We start from the raw sequence: 16,543 nt of genomic DNA on the forward strand, positions 1-16,543 counted from the left end.
CTCTGTTGCAAAGATATTTCTTTTGGAAGGGTGAGGTCCACACTTGTATATAAAAATTTGAAGGTAGGAACAACAGATGATATTTGTCTTTCTGGGTCTTGGTTATCTCACTCAATATGATCCTTTCTAATTTCATCTATTTATCTACAAATTATGTAATTTCAACTTTTATGAAGATGGATAGTATTTCATAATAAACACATACAAGTTTTCATTGTCTGCAAATCAGTTAAAAGTCATTTAGGCTGTTTCCATTTCTGACTGTTGCCAATATTGTAGCAATGAACATGGCTAAGCAATAACTCTGGGGTGCACTGTAGAGTTCTTTGGCATATACTGAGATGTCCTAAAGCTAGCTCAGGTGGAAGAATTATTTGTAGTTTCAGGGGTCCCTCAAACTGATTTCTGGGGTGGCTAGATCAGTTTTCAATCAACATGGCCTTCCTCTTCACTCAATTGATTGTGTTCTTTAGCTGTGCAGAAGAGTTTTAGGTTTATGAAGTCCCACTTTTGGATTGTTGACCTCAATTCTGGGGCAAATGGGGTCCCGTTCAGAAACTCCTTTCCTACACCTGTATTCTATATGGTACTTCCTATGTTTTCTTCCTGCAGATTTTATACCTATACACAGATAGATTTTCTATATGCCTACAACAAACATACAGAGAAAGAGATCATGGGCACATTTCCATCGATATAATCTCAAAAAGGAAATGTCTAGTAATAAATCTAACCAAATATGTGAAATATTTACACAATAAAAATTTTAAATTTTTGAAGGAATTTTGAAAGAACACTAGAAAATGAAAGGACATTCCGTGCTTATTGATTGGTAGAACTGAAGCTACAGAAATGACTATTCTAACCAAAAGCCCTTTGCAGATTCAATGCAGTTTCAGTGAAAATCTGACATTCTTCGCATTAATACAAAAATTATCCTAAAATTCACATGGAACAACAATGGACCCCAAATACCTAAAATAACCCTTAACAAAAAGAGCTATATTAGACAGACTGACATTCTAGGCTTCCAGACATTAGAACCAGAGTAATAAAAGCAAATATGGTGCAGACCCCAAAATAGACATGAAAGCCAATGGAATAGAACAAAGACCCAAACATAACTACACATATGTATGCTATAGCTATCCAATCAAGTTGCCAAAAACATACATTAAAGACAAGATAACATCTTCAACAAATGGTTCTGGGAAACCAGATGCCCACATGTATAATGAAGTTAGACCTGCTTCTATCATCCAGCACTAATTTCGAGTGTCTCAAAGACCTAAATGTGAAACCTGAAAGTATTAGAAGAAAATATAGGCTGTACTCTACATAATGTGAGTATAAGAATGGAATTTCTTAATCGGACCCCATTTACCGAAGAATTGAGACCAGCAATCAATAGGTGAGACTCCCTGAAACTAAGAAGATTCTATATAGCTAAAGTAACAGTCACTGAATAAAGAAGCACACAGAGTGAGAAAGAACCTTTGCTAGCTGCCCATATTATAGAGGTTTAATATATTGTAGAAGGAGACGGTACGTTGGTTTCCTGGCCACCCAGACCCAATAATCACACAATTATTATATCATTAATTATAACGCTGTTTGGCCTGTGGCTCATGCATCTTTCTAGCTAACTTTTCCATCTTAAATTAACCCATTTATATTAATTTATGTATCACCAAGAGGCTGTGGCCAACTGGTAAGGTTCTGGCATTTTTGTCTATCGGCAGGTACATGGCATCTGTGTGACTCTGTCTTCTTTCTCCCTGCGTGCAGTTTACTTTTCCCACCTAGCTCTATTCTGCCCTGCCATGGGTCAAAGCAGATTCTTTATTAGCCAATGGCAATAAAACATATTCACAACATACATAGGGGAATCCCACATCAACATATAGAATATATTAATAATTTAAAAACAGCCAAAACAAAACACACACACACAGGCACACAGAAAACAACACAAATACTGGGCTTGGGTTCTAAAGAAAGTTCTCAAAAGAAAAAATAATAATGGTTAAGAAATATCTCAATTTATGCTTATTATCAATAGCAATTAGCGAAATAAAAAAACAACTTTGAGAGTCTATCTTATCCCACAAAATGACAAAGATCAACAAAATAACAAACAGCAAACACTGAAGAACATATCTTAAAAAGTGTACCTCCATGACAGATAATGGATATCTCATAGACTTTTATCTTTGTGTTTTCAAGTTAGAGTCAAAGACCATCAAGGTTGTTTGAGTTTCTTTTTCTGAGTATAACTGTGTACAGAGAGAATGAGTGACTCTGTGTATGTGAGAAAAAGTGTGCATGAGATTTGTGTGAGAGAGAGTGAGAGTGTGTATGTGAGTGTGTATGTGTGTGGGAGATAGAGTGAGTCAATGTGTATATGTAAGAGAGAGAGAGAGAATGTGTGTGTGTGTGTGTGTGTGTGAGAGAGAGATAGAGTGAGTCAATGTGTATATGTAAGAGAGAGAGAGAATGTGTGTGTGTGTGGGAGATAGAGTGAGTCAATGTGTATATGTAAGAGAGAGAGAGAATGTGTGTGTGGGGGGGGAGATAGAGTGAGTCAATGTGTATATGTAAGAGAGAGAGAGAATGTGTGTGTGTGTGTGTGTGTTGCATGTATGTACGCATGCCAGCCCACGCTGACGTCAGAGCAGATGTTGAGGGGATTCATCTATCACTCTCCTTCTCATTGCGTTGAGACAAGGTCTCTCATGGCTATGACAACATACCAACTGGTAAATACTCTTTAACTATGAAGATAAAACAAAAAAGTCATCCAATGGAGGAAGAATAAAATGATGAATGGAAAACAATTTCCAGAATGAAGAAAGAAGATGATTATAAGGGAAGTTGGAGCTTCATAACGAAAAAAAAAGAATTCATTTTTTAAATATTGGTAAAAGTATACAGGTTTAATATAATTGATTGTTCCTATCTCCCCTTTTTTTCAAATTAAAATTTTAGCTTAGGATACAAGGTGATGGGTTTCCTCTGAGCATCTTCATAGATACAGGTCATAATAGTTTGTCTTCACTGAAACCTACTCTCTCCTGATTTGTGAGATGACATAACACACATACAAACTGTCAGGCAGATAATCATACACATAAAATAAAAATAAATATATGTTTTCTTTCTGCCTTTCTTTCCTTCCTTCCCTTCTTCCTTCCTTCCTTCCCCTCCCTCCTTCTCTCCCTCCCTCCCCCCCTCTCTCTTTTCTTTGTACCAAAACAGGGTTTCTCTGTTGCTTTGTAGCCTCTCCTTTTGTAGAACAGGTTGGCCTTGAACTCACAGAGCTCTGCCTGCCTCAGACTCCCTAATGTTGAGATTAAAGGCAATCGCTACCCCCACTCAGTAAAATAAACATACTTTCAGAAAAAGCAATGTCACTGATATTTTGGGTGTGTTTTTTATTACTTTAATGGACACATGGAGATATACAAGGAATACACTGTAACATTTCACTGCAATGTACCACTATCAGATTGGGACAACTGGTACATCCAACAACAAATATTTATCATTTTGTTGCAGTAGAGAGATATAACATTTTATTTGCTATTTTGAAATGTGTAATTAATTGACATCCCTAAATCATCTTGCTGTGTTATAGAGCGTGAGAAAGTATTTCTCCAAACAACTGCTCCCTTCTACTTGTCCCATCCATTTTCTACTCAACACTCAAGACTCTTCCCAGCCTTTAATAGCCACCATTTTACTGTTACTTTATTTCCATAGCTCCTCCTACTTCTGTGTGCATTGTCTTTCTGTGTGTGTCCTATTTAATTTTACACACTGTACTCCAATTTAGTCATATTTCTGCTGTTGACATAATTTCACATTTTGGTCACTGGATAGCACTCTATTATGGACACACACACACATACACACACATACACACACATACACACACATACACACACACATACACACACACATACACACACACATACACACACATACACACACACACATACACACACATACACACACACATACACACACACATACACACACATACACACACATACACACACATACACTCTCTCTCTCTCTCTCTCTCTCTCTCTCTCTCTCTCTCTCTCTCTCTCTCTCTCTCTCTCTCTCTTCTGTAACCACTCATTTACCCAACACTTATAATTATACTCTACATTTGGCTTATTGTTAGGAATGCTACAAGCGGCCTACAGTTACAGATGTCTCTAACTTTCCAGCAGTGGAATCTGGAAATGATGTATCTCAGTCTCATATATATTGAGAAACATCTATGTTATTTTTCAAAATAGCTGCATTAATTAACATTCTTACCTAAAATGCACAAGTTCCTTTTTCTATGAGGTGTCTATAGTATTTCATCTTATTTCTGCCATTTTTGGCGCAGTCAATGGAGAGGATATATTTTAATGTAATTCTTTCTAGTTTTCCTTTCCTTAGTTATTACTGGAGTTGAGTAAATTTTCCTCTATCTTTACACATTTGAAAACTGCCTATTGATGTCTTTGTTTATTTTCTGTGATTGCTTGAGTTTTTTCTCTGTTTAGGGATTTTTTTTAGTTCCTTGCATATTCTTCTTTTTACCCCCCTTTTTTAGGGTTTTTCTCTACTTCTGTTGGTTGTTTACTATGCAGAAATTTAAAGTTTGATAAAGCTTGATCTTGTCAACTTCATGTCTTATTGCTTTTAGACTCATACCCAAACTTTATTTGCCTAGAACAATGCAGACCCATACTCTGCTTCTGTGGAGAGAGGTAGGTTTAAACTCCATGAAAGAAACTTAAGAGACAGGGTAAAGCTTGTCTACCTTGAACTCACTTTCTCCAACGTAGAACTCACTTATGTCTGGGACATTTTTCCATGTGTGAAACCTGCCAAATTTGAGGGCTAAGTATCATGGCCCAAGATACCTATTCCTCTCATTGCCTGGTTTTAAATCTTATCTGGGGTCCAGAGAATCATCATAAACTCTACGTTGTTCTAAAGGATTCTAGGAAAATATCTTCCTAGTTCATAGTTTTTATTGGTTTTTCTGAGCGCCACCTTTTTGCCGATGTGTTTCTCCTAAATTCACTTTTGTGAAACTGTTCCTGCTTTCTCTTTAGATTCCGCTAAAGACTAAAGAAGCAGTCTACTCCCACTCCCAGGGGACGCACTTCAAAGATGTTACATATAAATAATCCTGCACTTTTAAGAAGACCCCAGATGGCAAAAATGAGCTCACTCTTCTAAAACTCTAGAAGCCAGGTTAGATTTGGCATATAGGGGTGGATGATTATTTTCCCATCTGGACTCCTAAGTACAAGCATTGAGTTACAAATAACATAACAATCAATTTCACATTGTGTAACTTTCCATCGGGTAGCAATTAGGAAATGCTAGGCAGGATCCTAAATGTCTCTGTTTACAGCACTGCTGTAACATTTAAAGAATGAAAGGAGTTTAGACTGCATCCCACACCACCACCACCAAGGCAGAGATTCAAACATTGCTCATGAAATGCTACATCATTTTCAGTAATTAGAATTTTATTTTGCTTCAGGAATAAATGAACAATAACAGTTTTTTGTTAAAAAATCACTACGATCTACTTATGATGCCACCAAAAAGAGCATCGTTCAGTGAAATGCCTGAGTAACAGAAAAGACTCATCCTTTATTTTAAGGATTTGGTGTTGTAAATTCGAATTGAGGGTTTCAAATAGATTCTAGAGATGAGAATTCAGGCTACAGCCTCAATTACAGAATGATCCTATGTAAATAATTCTAGAGAATGAATGGTACCATGCAAGTGAATTACTAGTTGAATATGTTTCACACAAATGAAACCAATGAGGTAATTATTTCAACAATCATGTATATACAAATAAAAAGGAGCAAAATATTAGCTACTTGTTTCTTTTAAAGCTTTACAAAAATAAATAAAAATAATTTTTTACAAGCAGCTTATTTAATAAGATTTACTATTTCAACAGCTAGTTCTCTAAGCAGTATAATCATTTTATATTTATTAGGAGAATATATTACATTTTCAGGATATTGCAATTATTGCTTTTCTAGTTTCAATAAACTTTTACATCTATTAACAGTGAAAATATTTCAATACCATTTTTGTTTGTATCTTGTAGAGTATAAAAAATTCCTCAAACATATATATGTAAATCCTTCATTTTCTCATTCAATCATCTATAATTTGGAGACATAAGCATTTTTAGACAATCACTTATACAAACCACAACTTAGGCACACCAAGTGGTACAGCCAAGGGTGCTCAGAGTACAGCCAAGTAGCTTGCTCATTCCATTTCATTGTGTATGATTGTCTGATCAAAACATAAGAATAAAAAATATACAACTTCCAAAGCTTCTATGGTGATATTTTAGGTGATTTACATAGTTTTTCTTTTCACACTTTTTCAAACTTCTCATGAAAGGACTCAGACAATTGTTCAAATGCTGAAACAACGTTGTCTTCTTCATTTTCACACAGTTCACGTAAGGAGATACTGCAAATAGAAGAATATATATATATATATATATGTAGACTATTAGTCAACTAAGTGTCATGAGTATTATAAAAAAGGCTGTCATGTAAAGTGATGAAACAATATTAGCAAATTATATAGAATACTGATAAGAAACAAATCCATTAACCAATTTATGTATGTACAAAACAAAAAAGAAATAGAAAAATAAGAGAAGGGGTTCTGTGCAGTGTCTTCATTACAAAGGACAATTGAGAGGCTACCAAATTCTATGTTTGTGGATCCCTGCTCCCTTAAATAGTACAAGAAAAAAATTCTTCTCTTTTCACTGTTTATCTTATGGACATACTTTGTGGAGTTTTTGTTGTTTTCTGATGCATTTTTTTTCTGTACTGTGTCAAGAAAAAATTGTAATCCTTGACAGAGAAGAAAAGCTTCCTTTCTTTTTCTAGGTAGGTGAGAAAAAGAAAGAAAGCAGGACACGGCCAATAGAATAATGGTCCTCATCTAATCCAGATGTGCTCACCTAAATCCCCAGAAACCTGGAACCATGTTAGGCTCCATGTCAATGCAGAATTACCATCACAGAAGAGGCCACAGGTAATAGTTAATCTTGAATGCAGGGGGTTATTCTGGGTCCTCTAGGTGGAGCCAATGGACTTCTCCAGAGTGCTCACGGTGTGAGGAAAGTGAGAACTGATGTCAGAGGGGTGGAATGTGGACACGTGATACACAGTCTCAGCTCTCTCCACTGAACATCCCTGACCTCAAAGCCATAAGCAAATAGTGAGCAGGGAACCCCTAAAATGATGCAGACAAGCCCTAAAGGTTGGGAATGAGCCAAGGTTTTCCACCAGAGTGTCCAGAATCCCAGTTTTACCCAGTGGAACACACTTTCGACTTTTGACCTCCAGAATGGTAAGATTTAAGTAGGTTTATATCATTAAGTGACAGCTTGCTACATCAGCATTAAGAAACTGTTACAATGGTGTAAAGAAAGGAAGAAGAAACACAGAACTTAACAGTTCAGAGAGTAGCCTTGGCAGAAATAAATCCCAATCTGATATCTTAATTTGCCTTTCTTTGTTTAATATTTTGCCCTTACTAGAGATCCATCTTTCCTGGGTCTTTACTCATCAACAAACTGAAATCTTTATCAGCAACATTAATTTAGTTCTCCTCAGTTACAGACTAATCACTGTGATGATGTCCTCTGATATCCACTACATAAATAAATTCTAACTATTTTTGTACATAATCACAAATGTCACTTTCATAATGTACTGTGTGTGTGTGTGTGTGTGTGTGTGTGTGTGTGTGTGTGTGTGTGTGTGTGTGTGAAAGAGACAGAGGGAAAGAAAGAGAGAGATTCATAATTTAAACCTTGGTCATCTTTACCCAGTATATGAACTTCAGTATCAATGTTTCAGTTACAAGTATTTGTGGAGTTAACATCCCGTATCATTACTCTGTTTCCTTAGTTCAGACCTTCATTCATTTCTGACCACCCTCACTGTTGCACACTCTGAGACAATCTGACACATCTCCACCACACAGAAAGACTGTAGATCTACGCCACCCTCACATTCACTGCTCTGTGTCCATGATGCTCAAAATATGCAGACCTAATTCTAAAATGTAACACCAAATTATCTTCCTGAATCAGACTCAGATTTCTCAGGAACCATAAACTAAACTAAGTCTTTCTTCTGTAAGTCGCCTTGTTCACAGTGTCTTATCACAGCAACAGAAAAGTAACTAATACAAGGACTGTAAAGGTGGAAGTAGACTTAAAATATCCTTGCTCCTGAAATGTTTAAAAGTGTCTCAAAACAATGATACAACAACATGAGATTGGTTACATGAATGAGTGAATTAATGTTTTATTTTTCAGCCTGGCTTTGCACTCAACTCTAGTATCTCTGGAGGCTTCTGGGTTGCTCTCAAGATTATGCTTTGGATAACTATCATCTACAAATGCTACAGATCAGTGGTTCTCAACCTGTGGGTCATGACCCATTTGGAGGTCACATATCAGATATCCTATATATCAGATATTTACATTGAACTCAAATAGTAGCAAAATCACAGTTATGAACTAGCAATGAAATAATTGTGTGTTTAGGGGTCACCACACCATGAGAAATTGCTATACAGGGTCACAGCATTCGGCAGGTTGAGAACCACTGCTTAAATGAACAAAGCTATTCCCTCTGCTCTTGCATGCCTCAATTTCACACTGTGTATATAAAAGTTACATATAGTTCAGCTCTGATCAAAGAAATAAAACAAATGATTGCTTATTAAGGATGCAATAATAGTAAGATTTATGATATTTTGAATATACCTGTGACAAAATAAAGAACATTTATCATAGTGTTGAAATACATTTAGACCTGAGGGACTAGGATGATGGTCATTTAATTAGGTGACGTTATTTGGCTAATGGAGCCCAAAGATGGGGTGCTCATATAGAGTTTAAGATTGGTTGTGGTTAAGTGGGCTTTGTTGCAGATCAAAATAGGAAGTGGCTATGCACTGACAGTCAGACAAACCACGTAGAAAAATATAGGTTGTAGCAAGATATTCAAGAGCAAGCACATGATATATCCTGGAGAACTGATGGTACAACAGAAACATATATGTTTAACAAGATTTTGCAATTGAGAACACTGGGAATATCAGGATGTGGTATCAACGATGCGCTGGACTAGTCTCCTGTTAGTGTTAGTGCCTGAGAGTGAGACTCTCTCTAGATAGAACTTAATCTCCAAAGTACTATGAAATTAATTATATTACAGAACATAACCAAAAGGTTGTGCATAGGATGATTCTATAAACCCTCTGGGAAGTGGAAATAAAAAGTATGTAACAGTCTCCCTATACTTTTCCATACCTGGTTCATGACAAGAATCTCAATATTTTTAAATTACAATTAAATTTCTGAAAAACATGAAAGCAATATTTCAACATGTAACATACCTGATAGATTTAATGGTGGAGGAAAAATATTTCAGCAGATCATAAGCTCTCCCTTGATGTATCCTAAGTAACATAAAACTGAAATTAATGACAAAAAATATTTGCTCTGAATTTTTACACCCATAAATTAGGCCTATATCTTGGACATGATCACAGAAATGGAATTTTTGTTTGTTTGGTTGCTTTGTTGGTTTTTGCTGTGGGATAATCTTTTTGTATGCTGTGACTATGTATTTCACTCATTGGTTAATAATAATGCTAAATTAGCCAGGTGGTGGTGCACACCTTTAATCCCAGCACTTGGGAAGCAAAGGCAAAGCAGGTCTCCATGATTTTGAGGCTAGTCTGGTCTATAAGAGCTTGTTCTAGGACAGTTAGTACCTGTCTCAGAAAACAAAACAAAATTATGATGATGATGATGATGATGATGATGCTTAATTGGCCTATTGCCAAGCAGAATCAGGCTAGGCAGGAAAGTCGAACAGAGATACAGGGAGAAAGAAGGGCTGGATCTGGAAAGAGGTGAGCCAGCAACCAGAGGAACCAGACATGTTAGAAAATAGACAATGCCATTAAGCCATATGTCAAAATGTAGATTAATAGAAATAGGTTTATTTGGCCAGGTACGGTGACTGATGTCTATAATATCAGCAACTTGGGAAGTTAGGGCAGGATCGATGCTTGAGAGTTTGGGGTCTGCCTCCTGGGTTTTAAAAATGGGTTAATTTAAATTGTAAAATCTAATTAGTAATAAAGCTGAAAAATAGGCTAAGCATTCTGTAATTAGTACAAGTTTTTGTGCATTTATTTGGGACCCTGCCACAGCACATGAGACAAAAGAAAAAACTCAGCCTTTGCTTACAGTTTTTGGTGTTGGTTTTGTTATTTTCCAGTGGAGGCTCACAATTGGTCAAAGTGCAGAGAATAAGTGATTGTGAGCACTAATACCTATTTGGGACATCTATGTCACCTCACCAAGGCAGGACATCACAGAAGAGGAGACAAGAAGAACTAAGAGCGGAAAGTGAGGGGAGTGCTTTGAAATGCCAGCTTCAAGGCATGGCGTGATTCATGACTCCCAGCAGCTGAGGTCACCAGCACAGGGTCTGTGCAAGAGAGGGACCACTAACATGCAAACATGGATGAGAGAGGGACCACTAACATCAGGTGTGGATGAGAGAGGGACCACTAACATCAGGCATGGATGAGAGAGGGACCACTAACATGCAAACATGGATGAGAGAGGGACCACTAACATGCAAACATGGATGAGAGAGGGACCACTAACGTCAGGCATGGATGAGAGAGGGACCACTAACATCAGGTGTGGATGAGAGAGGGACCACTAACATGCAAACATGGATGAGAGAGGGACCACTAACATCAGGTGTGGATGAGAGAGGGACCACTAACATCAGGCATGCATGAGAGAGGGACCACTATCGTCAGGCATGGATGAGAGCGGGACCACTAACGTCAGGTATGGATGAGAGAGGGACCACTAACATCAGGTGGGGATGAGAGAGGGACCACTAACATCAGGTGGGGATGAGAGAGGGACCACTAACGTCAGGTATGGATGAGAGAGGGACCACTAACATCAGGCATGGATGAGAGAGGGACCACTAACATCAGGCATGGATGAGAGAGGGACCACTAACATCAGGCATGGATGAGAGAGGGACCACTAACATCAGGCATGGATGAGAGAGGGACTACTAACGTCAGGGATGGATGAGAGAGGGACCACTAACATCAGGCATGGATGAGAGAGGGACTACTAACGTCAGGCATGGATGAGAGAAGGACCACTAACATCAGGTGTCGATGAGAGAGGGACCACTAACATCAGGTGTGGATGAGAGAAGGACCACTAACATGCAAACATGGATGAGAGAGGGACCACTAACATCAGGCATGGATGAGAGAGGGACCACTAACATCAGGTGTGGATGAGAGAGGGACCACTAACATCAGGTGGGGATGAGAGAGGGACCACTAACATCAGGCATGGATGAGAGAGGGACCACTAACATCAGGCATGGATGAGAGAGGGACCACTAACATCAGTCATGGATGAGAGAGGGACCACTAACATCAGGCATGGATGAGAGAGGGACCACTAACATCAGGCATGGATGAGAGAGGGACCACTAACATCAGGCATGGATGAGAGAGGGACCACTAACATCAGGCATGGATGAGAGAGGGACCACTAACGTCAGGTGTGGATGAGAGAGGGACCACTAACATGCAAACATGGATGAGAGAGGGACCGCTAACATCAGGCATGGATGAGTGAAGGACCACTAACATCAGGCATGGATGAGTGAAGGACCACTAACATCAGGCATGGATGAGAGAAGGACCACTAACATCAGGCATGGATGAGAGAGGGACCACTAACATCAGGCATGGATGAGAGAGGGACCACTAACGTCAGGCATGGATGAGAGAGGGACCACTAACATCAGGTGTCGATGAGAGAGGGACCACTAACGTCAGGTGTGGATGAGAGAGGGACCACTAACATCAGGTGTGGATGAGAGAAGGACCACTAACATCAGGTGTCGATGAGAGAGGGACCACTAACGTCAGGTGTCGATGAGAGAGGGACCACTAACATGCAAACATGGATGAGAGAGGGACCACTAACATGCAAACATGGATGAGAGAGGGACCACTAACATCAGGCATGGATGAGAGAGGGACCACTAACATCAGGCATGGATGAGAGAGGGACCACTAACATCAGGTGTGGATGAGAGAGGGACCACTAACATCAGGTGTGGATGAGAGAGGGACCACTAACATCAGGTGTCGATGAGAGAGGGACCACTAACATGCAAACATGGATGAGAGAGGGACCACTAACATGCAAACATGGATGAGAGAGGGACCACTAACATCAGGCATGGATGAGAGAGGGACCACTAACATCAGGCATGGATGAGAGAGGGACCACTAACATCAGGTGTGGATGAGAGAGGGACCACTAACATCAGGCATGGATGAGAGAGGGACCACTAACATCAGGTGTGGATGAGAGAAGGACCACTAACATCAGGCATGGATGAGAGAGGGACCACTAACATCAGGTGTGGAGAGAGGGACCACTAACATCAGGCATGGATGAGAAGTGGGATCATAGAACAACCAAGGCCCTGTGAGCTGAAAAAGAAAGAATCGTTTTCTTCAGAATTATAGTCACTGGTGGGTTCCTATGCCCCACACTGATGCAGGCAGTCCTCATATAACTCAATGGGTCACAAATGAAAGAAAACAAAATTCAAAGACTCAAAATGGGAGGATGATTTGCTGGAGTAAAATGGTACAACTAGGAAGAGATACAAGAATGTGGATGGGAGTGTAGTCGTGTTGTTTTATATACAATTATGAAAATATCAATGAATAAGTTTTTAAAACAAACAAATTTATATACTAATGCAACAGCTACTTTATTCACAAGAATAAATTGGCATTAATAAACAATAATGTTCCAAGTTTCTGAGGACTATCAAAACTTTTTATAACTGAATAAAAATTGCTCAATTTTTAAATTTTTATTTATTTGTTCACTTTTGGTTTTTCAAGACAGAGTTTCTCTGTGTAACAAGTCTGGCTGTCCTGGAACCCACTCTGTAGACCAGGATGGCCTCAAACTCACAGAGATCTGCCTGCCTCTGCCTTTTGAGATCCGCCTACCTTTGCCTCCCAAGTGCTGGGATTAAAGGTGTGAGCCAGCACTGCCCAGCAGATTGCTCATATTTTCATGTCAACTCTATGTTTAATTCCTTAGTGTATTTGCCTCTAGATGTATGTGTTTAGCACTTGGACAAATACATCTCTGCTCATGGACATTTTCCTGAGTGAATATTTTCCTGGAAGTGAATATTTGAAATGCTTGGCCAGACTATTTCTTTAATTTATCAAGAGAGAAGATACCTATTGACCTGGTCAAACCTCCTAAAGGATTCATACCTGGAGAAGCCAAGTGCATACGTGTTAAGTGACAGTCTTCTTCCAGGACTGTCCAACTTTTGTGACCACAGCAGTTGTGTGCAGAGTGACTCAAGTAATGCTTGGTCCTGCTTACACTTTTAGAAATGATTTCCCTGGCAACAAGCTAAAATAACTGTCTCAGAACCAGGTAAGCAAACTAGACACTATATTCTCTCAGGCATTAAGCAATACCAGATTGTTATTTGTCATTAAAATTCCAAATGATGACTAAGTAGAACTGTAATATAAAGATATATTTGAATATTCACAAAGACACATTTAGAGTATATATTTTGGTCAAGTGAGTTGGCCTAAATGCCAAATTTTTGCAGACAAACTAGAAATAAAAGTAGTATAGAGTATGTCATCATCTTTGCCATCAGTCTGGAAGTAAAAATGTAATATGCTTGGCAGGGTTAACCATTTCTTGGAATTATCAGGAGTGAACATACCTATTTTCCTTCTCTAATCTCACAAGAGATCCATGCTTATAAAAGTCAAGTGCATATGCACTAAGTGGCATTTTTCTTCCTGTACTATCAAATCCGTGTGGCCACAGCACTGGGGCTTGGGTGTGATCGATACCAATTGTGTGCAGAACAACCTAGAAACAGAATTATTGAGTTGTTATTCATATAGAGAGAATGCTTGCGATTTAGAATTTGGAGTCGTTTCATCTTCATTAATACATTTCAAGAACACTCTGTTGATAAAAGAGCAGGTGCCTTCTGCACACACAGAGACAGTGCATCATAGAGCATGACTTAGCTCCACCTGTGAAGAAGACCCTCACACACGCAGCATGCTGATGGCAAATCCACCAGTCCTGTTGGAATAGAGCAAGACTGACTAGGAAATAAAAGAGAACTGAAAAATTTTAAAGTCTTCCTAACAATTCAGAGAATAACTTTGCAAATGGGTTTCAGAGAGCGGGAGGCAAGCATTTCACAAAAGAAAATTCAGCTAGAAAAGTATAATGCTCTTTCATATCAACAACCATAATAAAAAAGAGTAGAGAGAGGATAGAGCAAAAGCATTAAAAAGGAAGAGAGCAAATAAGTCATTTTCTCTGTTCATTTCAGAAACTCCCAGGAGCCCAAGGCGATGCCCCCAGTTAGTTCCTTGGGCAGATGAGGATAGGGAACCTGAAACGACCCTATCCTATAGCAATACTGACGAATATCTTGCATATCATCATAGAACCTTCATCTGGTGATGGATGGAGATAGAGACAGAGACCCACACTGGAGCACTGGACTGAGCTCCCAAGGTCCCAATGAGGAGCAGAAGGAGGGAGAACATGAGCAAAGAAGTCAGGACCACGAGGGGTGCACCCAGCCACTGAGACAGTGGAGCTGATCTACTGGGAGCTCACCAAGCCAGCTGGACTGTGACTGAAAAAGCATGGGATAAAACCAGACTCTCTGAACATGGCGAACAATGAGGGCTGATGAGAAGCCAAGGACAATGGCACGGGGTTTTGATCCTACTTCATGTTCTGGCTGTGTGGGAGCTTAGCCAGTTTGGATGTTCACCTTCCTAGACATGGATGGAGGGGGAAGGACCTTGGACTTTCCACAGGGCAGGGAACCCTGACTGCTCTTCGGACTAGAGAGGGAGGGGGAGAGGAGTGGGGGGAGGGGGAGAAAGGTAGGAGGAGGGGGAGGGAAATGGGAGGCTGGGAGGAAGGGGAAACTTTGTTTTTTCCTTTTTCTCAATAAAAAAAATAAAAAAAAAGAAACTCTGGCTCAGCTACGCCAGCTGCTTCAAAATGGAGGAAATGGAAGCAGAAACTGCTCTCTAAAACTCGGTGGGCAGTGAGTGTCAGTGAGAATGAGTTCATGTATGCACCTAAGTCTCTTCTAACTAATTCTGATTTTGCAGCAATAAGATACAGACTTTCTAGTTTACTCTTATTGTATTAACATCCCTCTGAATTGTCATGGAAACTCTATATATAAAAAGAAAGCAAAAGTGATTGTTACGTTTTATAAATTGAGTTAATTGCATAATAATTGGAAAGCAGAATTATTTCACTTTTGTCTTCTCATTCCTCTTGTTCTTCTTCCTCTGCCCCCCTTTCATCATGAAACAGGAACACACTCTAGCCCTGCCTGAAGCTCATTATGCAATAGTCAAATTTTTAGCAGTCCTCCTGTCTCAGCACCTCCAGTTACACTGAGCATCCCCGCTTACGTGATGGGCATGAGCTATCCAATCCATCTTTGGAAAGGAAACTAGAATGCTTAAAGATTAATATTGTTCTTTCAAACTATTTAACTACCAGTCTCCTACATATCTAAGCAGTCATCCATCTGAAATAAAAAGCTCCCAAAATTATTTTTCTTAAAAAATTATTTTTCTTGATATCCCATGACTGGCTGCAATACATGAGAAATCCGCACTTTTCTGGAGAAAAAGTGGGTGGCTGTTGAGGGAAGAGGGGAGGCTAGGGAGGGAATGGGAGGAGTGGAGGAAGAGAAAACTGTGATCTGTCATCAGGCTGTGAAATTTAATTATTTAATAAAAATGTTTTTCTTACAATAGAAAGTACAATTTTTTATCATCTCTGTGCTAATGTTCCACAGCCTCGACAGCAGTCTGTTATCATACACCACTCAGACTGGAGCAAACGCCCCGAGAGACTGATTAATGAACATCACAGTTTACTTACGTTATCTGAAACTCCTGGACGAAGCAAATCCACATCAAAGTTTCCAGACAGACAGACAAATGGTGAAACTGCCGTCCTTCCTTCCCTGCAGCTCATCAGGTGAGACACAAGTGGAGAGTCTTCACGGTCCTTACCTGTGAATTCTGACCAGAACAGGCTGAGATAGATCCCTTTTGTTACTGAACTTTTATTTTTTTGTTAGTTTGAGACAAGGTCTCAGTATGTTTCTTCAGCTGACCAAGAACTCTCGATGTAAACCAGATTGACCACTCTGGCCTCCAGCGATCCCCTGCCTCTGAGTGCTGAAATTAAAGGCAGGTGCTACCAGGCACGGAAGATTCATTTTTAAATACAACCACAGCATCAAACTTCATTTCCTTGTAT

The sequence above is a fragment of the Microtus pennsylvanicus genome, chromosome 9 (genome assembly GCF_037038515.1).
Source record: "Microtus pennsylvanicus isolate mMicPen1 chromosome 9, mMicPen1.hap1, whole genome shotgun sequence".
In the NCBI taxonomy this organism is placed as follows: domain Eukaryota; kingdom Metazoa; phylum Chordata; class Mammalia; order Rodentia; family Cricetidae; genus Microtus; species Microtus pennsylvanicus.